Raw genomic sequence first — 13,609 nt, 5'->3', positions numbered from 1 at the left:
GATGGTTGCTAATAAGCTGTGGAATGAACAGCATGTTCTCTTATGGTGTGATGTTCCTGGATTCAGTCAGAGAGATGGGAGACTCTCATGACATCATGCCATTCTCGTTATATTGAGCAGGACCGCATTCTCTTCCATTGGGGCATGAAGAGACCGCTTATTGACTTGCAACTGCTCAAAGTGGGCCAATCAGGTGACATCATTTTTATGTCCTTAACTGGTCCATGGAGTGGTCCAGTGCCTCAACTTTTCTCAGAATGCTGGCTACTAAATGTTTGGTTGGGGTTCACAGTTTGTCTAATTACTAATGCCATAATTTGGCTTTTTATCACTTTGTCTTCTCCAGTATATACCTAAAATTAGCAAAACTTCAGTGTTTCCTTCCTGGTAAAATATTTTATCAATAAATACCGGAAAGCATATATTACAGAAAAGATAATTGTACCTTAGTTTTTAACCCATGATAGACCTTTATGAGAGTAGAATGCAGGAAGTTATGTGTGTCAGTCAGTGTTTATAGACAGACTAGGAATTCTTGAGCCTTTTCTTTTGAAATAAATTATATTTATCGAGTTCATGTAAGGGTATATTTCAAAACAACCGTGCTCAGCCATAGTCAAAGCACCATGATCTCTTAGTATTATGGAGTGGTCATGGCGCGAGGACCCTGTATGGAGCAATGCACATCCTGGGATATTTAGGTGAGAGTTCTGAGCTGGTGAATGTCAATTTTGTGCATATTCCTTGCACAAATCATTAATTGCTGGCATTGATAGAGGCACTGCGCCCAGTGGGATCTAGTTAAGAAGCAAGCCATTGCAAAAGGATTTGAGCCCCATTGCTGGGAAACAGAGCCAGGGTACCATAACTACTACAGTGGGCAGCAATGTTTATGATGCTGAGTGACCGCTTAACATGGTAATATACAGGCTACTAGATTTGTATCAGAACACATTTTCAAGATTGAAAGCCTATGTAAGAGTTTACTAGAAGACCTATGTGATTTGCTCACACAAGTGACATGTCTCCTTGTGATTAATGTGCCTTAATGATGACACAGCTCCCTTGTTGAGTATGACCAGGAGAACGCACATAATCTTTCTCTGAAGGGAACAGTTAGGTATCTGTAGATGCCATTATGTTAATTTCGGTCACAATGTTCTGGCCGTCATTTTTTTTACAAACCTACTAAAACATCCATATAGTGAAAAGGGGATTGCTTTAGGCAGGGCTAGTTCTGAAAACGTAATTGCGGCATGTTTGTACGTCACACTAACAGCAATATTTCCTGCAAAGCTTCACTGTCTTTACACATCTAGTGACTAGTGATGTCGCGAACATAAAATTTTCCGTTCGCGAACGGCGAAAGCGAACTTCCGCAAATGTTCGCGAACCCGGCGAACCGCCATAGACTTCAATAGGCGGGCGCATTTTAAAACCCACAGGGACTCTTTCTGGCCACAACGGAAAAGTTGTTTCAAGGGGACTAACACCTGGACTGTGGCATGCCAGAGGGGGATCCATGGCAAAGCTCCCATGGAAAATTACATAGTTGATGCAGTCTAGTTTTAATCCATAAAGGGCATAAATCACCTAACATTCCTAAATTGTTTGGAATAATGTGCTTTAAAACATCAGGTATGATGTTGTATTGATCAGGTAGTGTAAGGGTTACGCCCGCTTCACAGTGACAGACCCTGTTTAACGCACCGCAAACAGTCCATTTGCACAACCGCAAACTCCCCATTTGCACAAGGTTGGATAGCAAGCTAGCCATGTCTCGTTCCTTGTCCTCACTGATGTCATTGAAGGTCTCTTCCTCCACCCAGCCACGTACAACACCAAGGGTCCCCGAAAGGTGACAACAAGCCCCCTGTATTTTTTTTTTTAATGTACACTACTGTTACACCAGATATGAGTTGCACTGGTGTGACACTGTGCCCTGGCAGGCCCTGAAACGCACACGTGTGAAGGAAACTGACTGCTATTATATTACAGTCAAAAAAGTTTTTTTTTTTTTAAATGCAAGCTATTGTGACACCAGATATGAGTGGTGGCACTGGGACCACCTTAAAAATATTGGATATCGCTAAAAATCATGATCAAAAAAAAATCATGATCACTATATACTTTCTCTACAAACCTAAAACGAACCAAACTACTCATCCATCCGCTATACCACTTTATCCCACCTAGAACTAGTGCCCAGTTAAAATACTTGACTCTTACTTACCCACACACATTTCACCACTACTCTCACTGAATCCCTCTGACTACGGCTAAATTCATCTTCTACATCAGAACACTACTCCTAAGATTGGGTTGTATCCATGTCTCGGGTCTTTCATTTAGAATAGGGGCAGCTTCGGTCTCCTTCAACACTGACACTCCAGTGCATATTATTAAAAGATTGGGCAGATGGAAATCCTCAGTCTACAACCGATATGTTCCTCATCCCAAGAAAGAAATGAGGAAAGCTTTTAAAAGTTTGGCTTTGTAAATTTGATGCAATAAGTGGGTTTTTCTTTAATACCTTTTCACCCTCTTTGCATGAACCCGATTTACATATATTACTAATATGTTTCTGAACATATATATTATCTTATTCACTCACTCACTCACTCACTCTCTGGGCCGGCCTAAGACATCATGCTGCCTAGGTCCAACGATAAATGACTATGGGGGATAATGTATAATAAACACAGGTTACTGGCTATGGGGGGGGATAATGTATAATAAACACAGGTTACTGGCTATGGGGAGGATAATGTATAATAAACACAGGTTACTGGCTATGGGAGGATAATGTATAATAAACACAGGTTACTGGCTATGGGGGGATAATGTATAATAAACACAGGTTACTGGCTATAGGAATATAATGTATAATAAACACAGGTTACTGGCTATGGGGAGGATAATGTATAATAAACACAGGTTACTGGCTATGGGAGGGATAATGTATAATAAACACAGGTTACTGGCTATGGGAGGATAATGTATAATAAACACAGGTTACTGGCTATGGGGGGATAATGTATAATAAACACAGGTTACTGGCTATAGGAATATAATGTATAATAAACACAGGTTACTGGCTATGGGAGGATAATGTATAATAAGCACAGGTTACTGGCTATGGGGGGGATAATGTATAATAAACACAGGTTACTGGCTATGGGGGATAATGTATAATAAACACAGGTTACTGGCTATGGGAGGATAATGTATAATAAACACAGGTTACTGGCTATGGGGAGGGTAATGTATAATAAACACAGGTTACTGGCTATGGAGGATAATGTATAATAAACACAAACACACAAAAAAAAATTATACCAAAAAAATAAAAAATTAATGCAGCTTCACAATTAATCTAAATTGTATGCTGTCTAGGAGGTGGGAGGATCTGGGAGGGAGGGTCTTCTGCTGATTGGCTGGAATGTGTCTGCTGACTGTGAGGTACAGGGTCAAAGTTTACTCAATGATGACGAATAGGGGGTGGACCGAACATCGCATATGTTCGCCATCCGTGGTGAACGCGAACAAGCTATGTTCGCCAGGAACTATTCGCCAGCGAACCGTTCGGGACATCACTACTAGTGACCTAGACCTTTAGCACACCGGATGTAGTGGACTACATTGCCCATAATTCTCGGCTAGCTGTTGATCATGGAAGATATAGTTCACAACAGCAGGAATTCCATAGTTCAGCGATTACTATCCTAGTGAGAGGATACGCTCTCTTTTCATACTCCGTATAGCTATAGTTAAACGTGATTAGTACAGTTTATTGATGCATGTATATTACTGAGAAAACTGCTGAGTGCTAGGCTCTTAATCCAGCACATAAAAATAAATAGATTATTTACATTTCACTTTAATATGCCCTTGGGGACATCCACAGAGAACATTCAAATTAACTAGATGTGCTGAGAATGCCAATGTAACCTCTCTAACCCTGTAGAATAATATTCAGAATTTTACTTTGTCAGCAACTGACATTTCTGTAAGCACTGAACGTAGCACGTCACCGACCGAAATGTCAGTAATGACATGTCGTAAGTTTGCTGCTTTTACCGGTAAATAAATGTCTTCTGACATTAAGCTCAATACTTAGCAGCCGGAGGGCAAGACCAGATTTACTTTTTTTTGTTATTATTTATAACCAGGAAGATTTCATGAAGGTTTGTCTTGTTTTAATGTACTTGCTGCAGAGCTCAATCAAAGCAAAAATAGTTTGTTATATATTGAACTCTTTTATTTCTCTATTTTTACTTGTACTCTAATGACTGGAGCAGTTTCAGCATTTTTACTTTGCTCAGTTGGAATTTCAAGGTGAATCCATATATATTCTATATCGTACACATTCACAGTACAGAAAAGGTGTTCTTATATTACGCTTTTGTATCCCATTATAAAATGCTGAGGAATATATCGGCACTATTGGAATGGTAACTATCTTTGCTTTATCAAATCCCTTAACTACTACCAGACTAGAGCATAAACATTTTTATTTCTATGTATTTTTCAGTTTTACATTTTACAAGGAGAATTAAAATCCAAGGCTGGATTGGCTAACCATGACACTGCTGCTCCTCTGCAGAACCACATATATGGAGTGCGGAGGAGCACCAGCAGAGGTGCTGAATGTTTCATAATAAAGCAGGTGGTCCCCCTGCAGTCATTAAAGGAACACTATAGTGACAGGAAAACAAACCTGTTTTCCTGGCACTATAGGGTTAACAGGTCCTCCCTCCTGCTGGGCTGAAGGGGTTAAAGCCCCTTCAGCCACTTACCTTCATCCAGCACCGGTCTCCCTCAGCACTGGTGACCTCTCCTCCCCCTGCCGACGTCAGCTCCCAAGTGGAGCCGAACGTGCATTCAAACTGCCCAGAGGCGGTTTTAGGCTTTACTGTGGGGATCTGAACTCATGCTGGACTCCGTGAAGACGTCCAGCGTGAGTTCAATGCAATTTTTCTCTCAGGGAGATAGCCAGTAGAGGCTGGATTAACCCTGCAGTGTAAACATAGCACTCTCTCTAAAACTGCTATGTTTTCAGCTGCAGTGTTAAAACCTGGGGGACCTGGCACTCAGACCACTTCATTGAGCTGAAGTGGTCTGGGTGCCTATAGTGGTCCTTTAATGAATGCTCAGCTGCAGTATACCTGCCTGACCACACCGGCCAGCTCCTTCACAGAGAACTACAGCAGGAAGCCTTACTGAGGGAGGGAGTAAGAAAGGACGTTTTAAGCCCCCTTTTACGATCCTCAATAAGACTTCCTCCAGTGCCACTCCATATGGAAGCTGCCTGTTTAGGAGGGAAAGAACATGGTGCAGCTCCCAGTTGGCAGGTACAGTGGACAACCAAGGTAAGTGAAGTGGCCTTGAAGCTTATTCTGCTGGGGAATTGGAGGGGAGAGATGGAGCTGGAATGGAGAGAAAGATGGAGAGGAAAGAAGGTGGCACAGGAAGAGAGAGATAGAGAAAGATGGAGCTGGAGGGGAGAGAGGGAGATGGAGCTTGAGTAATATCTGATGCATTGCATTAGAAGTTTCCAGGGCTGCATTTTATTCCCAGCCCAGTCCTGTTAAAATCACTTATTTCAGCAAATATGGTGATTCAGTTGTTACACCATACGGCCATATTGTGTTAAGACCCCCACTCCGTCACAGTACCCCAATATTGCTGGGTCCAACACTCATTTTAACATGCTAACTTGCTCCACGGCAGCACTACTACAGAGAAATGCATTTTCCGGGTGTGCCCTTCAATTCCACTTTTTTCTGTGTATATTTGGAATCCAGACCAGATTCCCGTTGGGTTGAGCAACCCACACATCCACCATAGGCGCCCCTTTGGAGGGGACCACCGGAAAAGTATAAACTGAGGGGAGTCTCTGGAAGCAGTTTAAGCAGTAAATATTGCAGTTAGAATCTTTATCTCCTGTATTGGGGTACTGTGAAGTAGTGGTGGGCTTAACACAATATGATTTTAACAACTAATTCCTCGCATTTGTTTCCTGAGATAGGGGATTATAAATAGATAAGATTATAAATTGTAAAAAAAATAAAAAAATTTAAATTGTGTGATGTTCCTTAACCCCTTAAGGACACATGACATGTGTGACATGTCATGATTCCCTTTTATTCCAGAAGTTTGGTCCTTAAAGGGAAACTCTACTCACCGAAAATACAGCTTATTTTCCTCCCAAACTAAATTCTACCCATCCCCTGCACCTCTGTAACCCCCCTTGCAAGACATATAAACTTCAATAAATATTATAATTCTTACCTTATTTCCAGCGCCGCGTCACACATCCATCCTCCGTCGTCTACACCCCCGTCCGCGTCATCCGATCAGCTGACCCACTCTCCTTCCCTCCGCCAATGAGCTCATACTCATTGGGAATCATTGGGAAGCAAGAGCGCATGCGCACCTAACGTAGCGCCCCGCCCCTCGCACGCTTCAGGCAGAGATTCATTGAATCCCCTTGTGAAGCTGCATTAGACCCACGTGATGTGCGACGTCCTCATACAGTGCGTGGGGGCGTCGCACGTCGTAACTCACCTTTCCTCTCCTATGGATGCGGAAGCACCATCTAGCGGCTAGGTAAGAGAAGGCAGCTGGAGGTGGGATTTTCAATTTAACCAAAACACTGCGGTTTAGCAAAAACCACAGTGTTTTGACAAACCTGGTTAAGGGTAGAGGGCCAAGGCACCCAGACCACTCAAATGAGATGAAGTGGTCTGGGTGCCTAGAGTGTCCCTTTAAGGGGTTAATCTGTATTTTGTTTATATTTTGAGCATGTTTCGGGTGTGCCCCTGAATTCCCATTTTTTCTATGTATATTTGGAATCCAGACCAGATTCCTATTGGCTTGAACACATGTAGCCTTGTAAAATTGTAAAACTATGTTTTTGGTGTGTGCGGTTCCTTAATCCTCATTTATACCGTAGTCAGGATTACCAGCATGCAGTAGAGGGACGAATTTGATGATGATTTACTTTGCAGGACTAAGTGGAACAGGGATACGGCACCCAGACACTTAAAAAAATATAAAAATAAAAAAGTTAAAGATAAAGACGATGACTATACATCTTCCCATTTTGGACATCATTGCTGAATTCTTTCACAATTCACAGACATAGTTTCAATTTAAAGACTAATCTGATCTGGGACAAGAATGGTCTCATCTACAAGAATATTTCAAAATGGAAATAGGAAAATAAAATCACAAAATACTATATCAATGTAAAAATGGCACTTACAAACACAGATTTCAAGAAATAATACAAAAAGGTAATAAAATTACGATTACATTCTTTATTCAAAAAATAAATATCATGGAGGTTGGATACAATATATTTAAACTGGTTTTACCACAAAGCATAGTCCTTTGGCAACTGTGAGAAAGATTATTAATATGAAACAGGGCACAGATTTATACATGTATATAATTAGCTAAAATCAGGGTTTCTTTTTCTTTTTTTTAACATTTTTGCGATTAAGCTTTTTATTTAAAAATGATTTTCTGAAACTGTAAAAGGCACAACTGTATTTTTTTTTTTTTTTTAATACATACAATTTAAAATGTATGGCACATTTGTTAATACATAATGTCCTTGTTTTCTGATTTTTACATTCAAGAACAAGAACAGACATAGATGATTTAAGGGTCCGGCTTACAAACTGTCAATGTCAAAATTGGAAAAAAAGTTGTTTTTGGCACCATTTGCACAAGGCTTGTGCACCCGTAAAAGGTGAGGACACATTATTCGATCGTATTCGGACGTGTTGCTACATATACAAACACAACAATTAACACCACCACAACGGCCAACGTTGGAAGCACTACTGTAGTTATCTGCTGCCGAGCCTCCTGCATAGCCTGTTTTCTCTCCTTTTTATCTCTAGATGTCTCTTTCTTGGGCTTCCCTTTCAGCTGCCGCATGATATCGTCTTCAAGTACAAGCAACCAAGAAGAGTTCCACTTTCTAAAATACAAAATTTCAGGAGGCCCAACGTTTGGTCTTCTGTACAGTGGAGGACTGGTGATCTGTGAATAAATGCAGGAATTCATAGTTATGTTAAGGGTAAAAGTGGATCCTAAAACATGTACAGTTGATATCACTGGAAAATAAACGTATAAAATGGAAAGTTAGTAGCTACAGCTTCGAGAATCTAACATTCTAAATTCTAATCTTGAACCCCTCAATCACAAATGACCATTTAATTATATTCTTGTATGAATTTATGAGATGTAAGAGTGTCGTTATGTCCAGAGATATATTTACCACAAGGCAAACAAGGCATTTGCCTAGGGCAGCACTTTCAGGGGGGTGCCAAAAAACGCCACCCCAAGCTCCCAGACAAATGCCTTGTTTGCCTCGTGTTCTGGGGCTGTCCACCGTACTGTGAGTTAGTGAGTGTAGCGGTCAGTGTGTGTCTGTGAGTGAGAATGTGTGTGCTTGTGAGTGTGTGTCAGTGTGTGTATGGCATTTTATGTGTATCTGAGAGTGTGTGCCTGTCGGTGAGTGGGCGAGTCAGTGTGTGTTGGTTAAATAGTGTGTGCCAATGACTGTATGTGTGTGCCAATGACTGTGTAACTGTCAGTGAGTGTATATCAGTGCATGTAGCAATGAGGGCATGTGTCTGTCGGAGGTGGGGGGGGCAAATTTTGATTTTGGGGGTGCCCACATTTAGTTGTGCCTAGGGCAGCACAAATCCAAAATACACCACTGGTTATGTCATTACATACTGAACAGTCCTTGTTATGGCACACACGTAGGGCTGCTTTAATTGACAGACATTCTATATAAAAAAGACTCGAACTCCAAAACACACATAAAATATGTTTTACAATGACATGTAGGATGTGCAACAAAATGATAGAGAATGATGGAATCATGGGCTTCAAAGAGTTTGCATATTTTGCACCAAAAGGATGATTAAAGTTATTCTTGCTTGTAGCCAACTTTTTAATGGCCTTGCATGGTTTTAAGATAATCACAAAGTGATTCTTTTTGCCTCTATAAATCAATTACATACACAGTTTATAAGACAAGTCCTTTTAAATTGATTATGTCGACTCAATTCACAATTACTTTTTTCATACCAGCAAGCAAATACTTTTAAACAAATATACAAAAAAAAAAAAAAAACTTTGAAAAGTATATAATAAATGTTTATAAAACGTACTATAAACTTGGTCAGCTTGCATTGTGGGACATGCCTCTCAGCTAGAGGAGTTTGTGCTGTCTTCCTCTTCTCTCTAACCCACCCGTTTCAGTTTCAGACCAGTTCACTACTGGCAGAAACAGGGCATTATTGTGCAGCAGCAAGAGGGAGAAGATCAGACTCTCTCTCTCTCTCTTCTCCCCCTGTCAGGATTTTGAAGAGATCTTCCAACTGCACATGTAAATCTGACAGCCAAGCCTAAAGGACTTCTCCTGAATTCCTAGGGATAGGACACCTATTGGTTACCAGAAATTAGGGAAGTGAAAACGAAGCCAAAGTCAAAAAACAGAATAATACAATCAGGAACACACTCTCTGATAACCAGCAAAGGGAAACCACAACAGGGCACTGATCAAAAGGCAATATGGGTTTAAATAACCCTCCTAAAGCTGCAGTTTGCTGTATGTGGCCTCTGACCCCAAAAGGTGCATGCACGTCTATGATGTGACATCACACGCACGCGCCATCTTTAACGTGGGCAAAGGCAATATCCCCATTAAAACAGGAACCTCAGTGGACGGCGTCTCTAGGAACGCACACGCTGGGAACCAGGACGGAAGGAGGTCGGGTAGTGGTTTGCCGCGGGTAAGGTAAGTATTTATTATTTCTGTCGGCGTGACCGCTGTGTTTCTGTGCGGCCACGCTAACAGAATCCCACGGCACCGTGATTGTTGAATTAAAGTGATGCATATCCCGTCAATGCCTGCACACATGGTTATATATCTCCTTGAATGTTTTCAGATTTTTGGGTTAAGAAATAACTTCTACTGCATTCTCTCTTATGAAAGGGACTCGGGTTAGGACCAAGTTGCTGAGATCATGGGATGCCTACAATCAGAACCTGGAATTTAAGCACTTTAGCTTGTTAGCTCCCAGCATTAATGAGTGAAGAAATTAAACATCATTTGAACGGTTATGATGATGAATGGCCACCATGTATACAAAAGTAAAGGTCAGTTAGTACATTTTTTATTCAACTTTTATACAAGAACTAATCGATGTGCCTAAATCCAGGGGAGGTGCATAAACAAAGTAATTTAACTCCTAAATGGGAGAGAATTGAGCAGTGAGACTGAAGGGGCATGCTCTATATACCTAAACCACTTCATTAAGCTAAAGTTGTTTTAGTGCTGAGAATGTCCCTTTAAGGGTCAGACTTGGGCACGTAGGAGACCACTTTTTAGTCAAGAAGTGAATTATGTAATAGATGAATGGAGTCCTTAAAATGTGTGTTTAATAAGTGTCAGCATTAGAGTTGGGATTCTCATCTATTTATAAAAATGATCACATTAAATCAGTTCATAGGATGTATATTTAGCAAGTAAATGTCACATTAATAAACTTAAAAAATTACACTAGTGTCACCAAAGCAACTTTAGCTTAATGAAGCAGTTTTGGTGTATAGATCATGCCCCTGCAGTCTCACTGCTCAATTCTCTGACACTTAGGAGCCAAATCACTTAATTAAGCTAAAGTTGATTTGATGCCTATAACCAGAACATGGAGCCCCCCCCTTCCTATGTTCTTTTTACTCCCCCTCCACCCCATGTTCTTCTCAGTTCTCACCTCCCCATCCCCCAGTGTGCACTTCCTGTCAGTCCGGCCGGGAACAGGAAACTGAATCTCCTGTACCGCGCGGTACCCGGCCGGACTGACAGCCAGGAGGTAGAGGAGCTCGGCCACGCTACAGGGAAGGGTAGGTGACGAGAGGAGTGCTGCAGCCACCTGAGGCTATCTATAGAGCGCTCAGGCGGCTGCAGCCTTATAGGAAGCGTAGGGCCCCAAAACGTTGCTTGGTTTGTCTGCCTGGTAGCGATGGGCCTGCCTATAACATCCCTTTAATGTTGCTTAGTCTAAACAGAAGTGGAGTTTGGCTATAGCTTGCAAGTGTTACAGTGCACAGAGTGTTCCTGCAATTTTCTTGAACAGAGTTGCAGCTCAGGGTTACTTACTAAAGTGAGAATTCAAAGTGAATTTCAAATTTAAGGCCGGAGTAGCTGAACAGAGGTTACTTAGATAATTTTTCTAGTTTGGTTATTTTGATCTTACATTTGAAATTAATTTTAAATTCTCATTTTAGTGAAAAACCCAGAGTTGTTTACCATCAGACCACATCACTATTCCTGAAGCATGTGCATACTGTTCGAGACTCCTTCTCTATTACCTGCAGAGACTGATTTGCTTATATGTACATGATGCATTCAGCAGCCACAAACGATGCGCACGTCTTTATTCTCACACTGTGAATGCAGCCCGTCAAACGCATAGCAGCTAAAAAAATGCAGCCGTTGCAGGAACGTTAAAGTATTCTTTTCTATTTTAGTTTAAAATGTATAGAATGCATTCAACTAGGGGTCCCTTTAATCTATTATTAATGAAACCTTATAAAAAGGTTTGCTTGATAGAACACTTTACAATGCTTTAAGTTCCTGAATGATGGCATTTCTATTCATGTTTTCGTTATACCCGAACTTACTAAAAACCATCTGTAGACCTGAGACTCCTACAGCAAAGCAGGATTTAAATTTGGATTAATTAGGTCTCTCTAGACCTAGCTATTTAATAAGATGTGTACCACAAAAACAATCTTACTCTGGAGGGCATATTAGGAGAAGACAAACCCAGAGCTTACAAAGTGCGGCTATTCTTAATTGAGGGATTCATGAATAATGATTGACGTTACTGGGAATACAATACATAATGTATGAAGGGTCAGAGGAAGATCTTGCTGTTAATTATGGTTGATTTACTATTAGTACTCCTTGCTATTGATGTCTTTTGTTGTTTAGTTCAAGTTTCAGAACACAAAGTCTGCCAGTCAAATAAGAACAGGCTTTCTGAAGGCTTCAATACAGAGTTCTCCATCGTAAACACATTTGACAACATTTTATTGAGGAATTTATATTTTACATTTTCTTTAAAAAGGACTTCAAGTCCTATTACAAAAATAACTCAACATTTTAACTAAAATGAGTCAAGACACAAACTGACAACATGGTTACATACTGAAAAGAGACTTGCGTCCATCAAGTTCAGCCTTCCTCACATATGTTTTTTGCTGTTGATCCAAAAGAAGGCAAAAAAAAAAAAAAAAAAACAGTTTGAAGCGCTTCCAATTTTGCAACAAGCTAGGGAAAAAATTCCTTCTTGACCCCAGAATGGCAGTCAGATCAATCCTTGGATCAAGCAGTTATTACCCTACATTGAAAGATTATATCCTTGAATATTCTGTTTTTGCAAGTATGCATCTAGTAGCTGTTTGAACATGATAAAACAAGGGGTCAATTTTTCTACTGCTCTTAAAGCAGTTTTGTCACTTTCATGGTGGACAACTAAGCTTAGGGAGTAGTGGAAGGTAGTTATACTTACCTGAAGCTGTCTCACACAGCCGTCTCCATACTATTCCCGAGGAGGTTTTTCAGCTCCAGACAAGTCATTGGCCAGGAGGTATGTCACTGGTGTACTCTCACGTACGAGTTATTACACAGATGCATTTGGATAGAAGTTCCTGCTCCATAGAGTTTACAATGGGTTTATGTCTCTATGTTGCCATCACAGGTCAGACCCTAACATTGTTATTTTGGGTCAAATGTCCTACTCTCACAGTTGGCAGTATGGCTTCCATGGAACAGATTATGGTTGGACCAGACCAGTATTTGGTCACGCAAAATTAACTGTAAAGGTTAAATGGATTACTGTTGGTGCGTAAGGCACAACTTCTTAGTTTGTTTCTGTTTTTTTTGTTTTGTTAACCCCACCATCCCAGGTCTCAGATTGATCTACCATGGTGATTGCCGAATGCACTCGTATTGAATATAGCCTGTCTTATAATGCATGTTTGTATAATGTTGGATGCTAGGTAAACAGCCCTTAACACGGATTATTGACACAACACTTGGAACTGCATTCTCTAGACATGTTATTCCTTAATCTCCAAATTGTCTAGCTTTATTTGAGATCGTGTTAATTGAAATGTTTTCATTTATTTCTGTTGATTTGTTAATGTATTTTATCCATATGCGACTATGCACTTCTAAATATAAAAAAAAAAAAAAGGTACAAATAGATTGGAGAATAGTTTACTGAACGTCACATCCTTTTTCTCACTAGAATATATTATTTGTTTTCTTAGCATTAATGAAGAGGAACATTCCAAGAATATCACCCAGAAATGTTACTTATAAACCAATAAGGTGCATCTGTATATTAAATTGACTTTCCAACCTTTTCATGTGTTCCGTAGACATTTAAAATGCCTTGTTAAAAGGGTCTGACAGTTCATGTACGGGTAAAACTGCATGCCGGTCCGTTAATAGGTCACGAAGCCTGCCATGAATGGGTGTGCTAGAAATCACACTTTTGTCATTTTT

General features: G+C 40.4%; 1 long non-coding RNA gene across 1 annotated transcript in view; it reads right to left on the bottom strand.

Annotated features, from left to right (window-relative positions):
* Positions 1–7,963: 7,963 nt before the first annotated feature.
* Positions 7,964–13,609, bottom strand: part of LOC134599255 (uncharacterized) — a 54,288-nt gene continuing 48,642 nt past the window's right edge. Inside the window, exon 3 of the long non-coding RNA XR_010090342.1 lies at positions 7,964–8,058. This is a non-coding gene — a long non-coding RNA (uncharacterized LOC134599255). The remainder of the gene's footprint in view (positions 8,059–13,609) is intronic.

Source organism: Pelobates fuscus, chromosome 1 (assembly GCF_036172605.1).
Source record: "Pelobates fuscus isolate aPelFus1 chromosome 1, aPelFus1.pri, whole genome shotgun sequence".
NCBI classification, from domain to species: domain Eukaryota; kingdom Metazoa; phylum Chordata; class Amphibia; order Anura; family Pelobatidae; genus Pelobates; species Pelobates fuscus.
The sequence above is the reverse complement of the archived record's forward strand: the minus strand, read 5'-3'. Positions and strand labels throughout refer to the sequence as shown.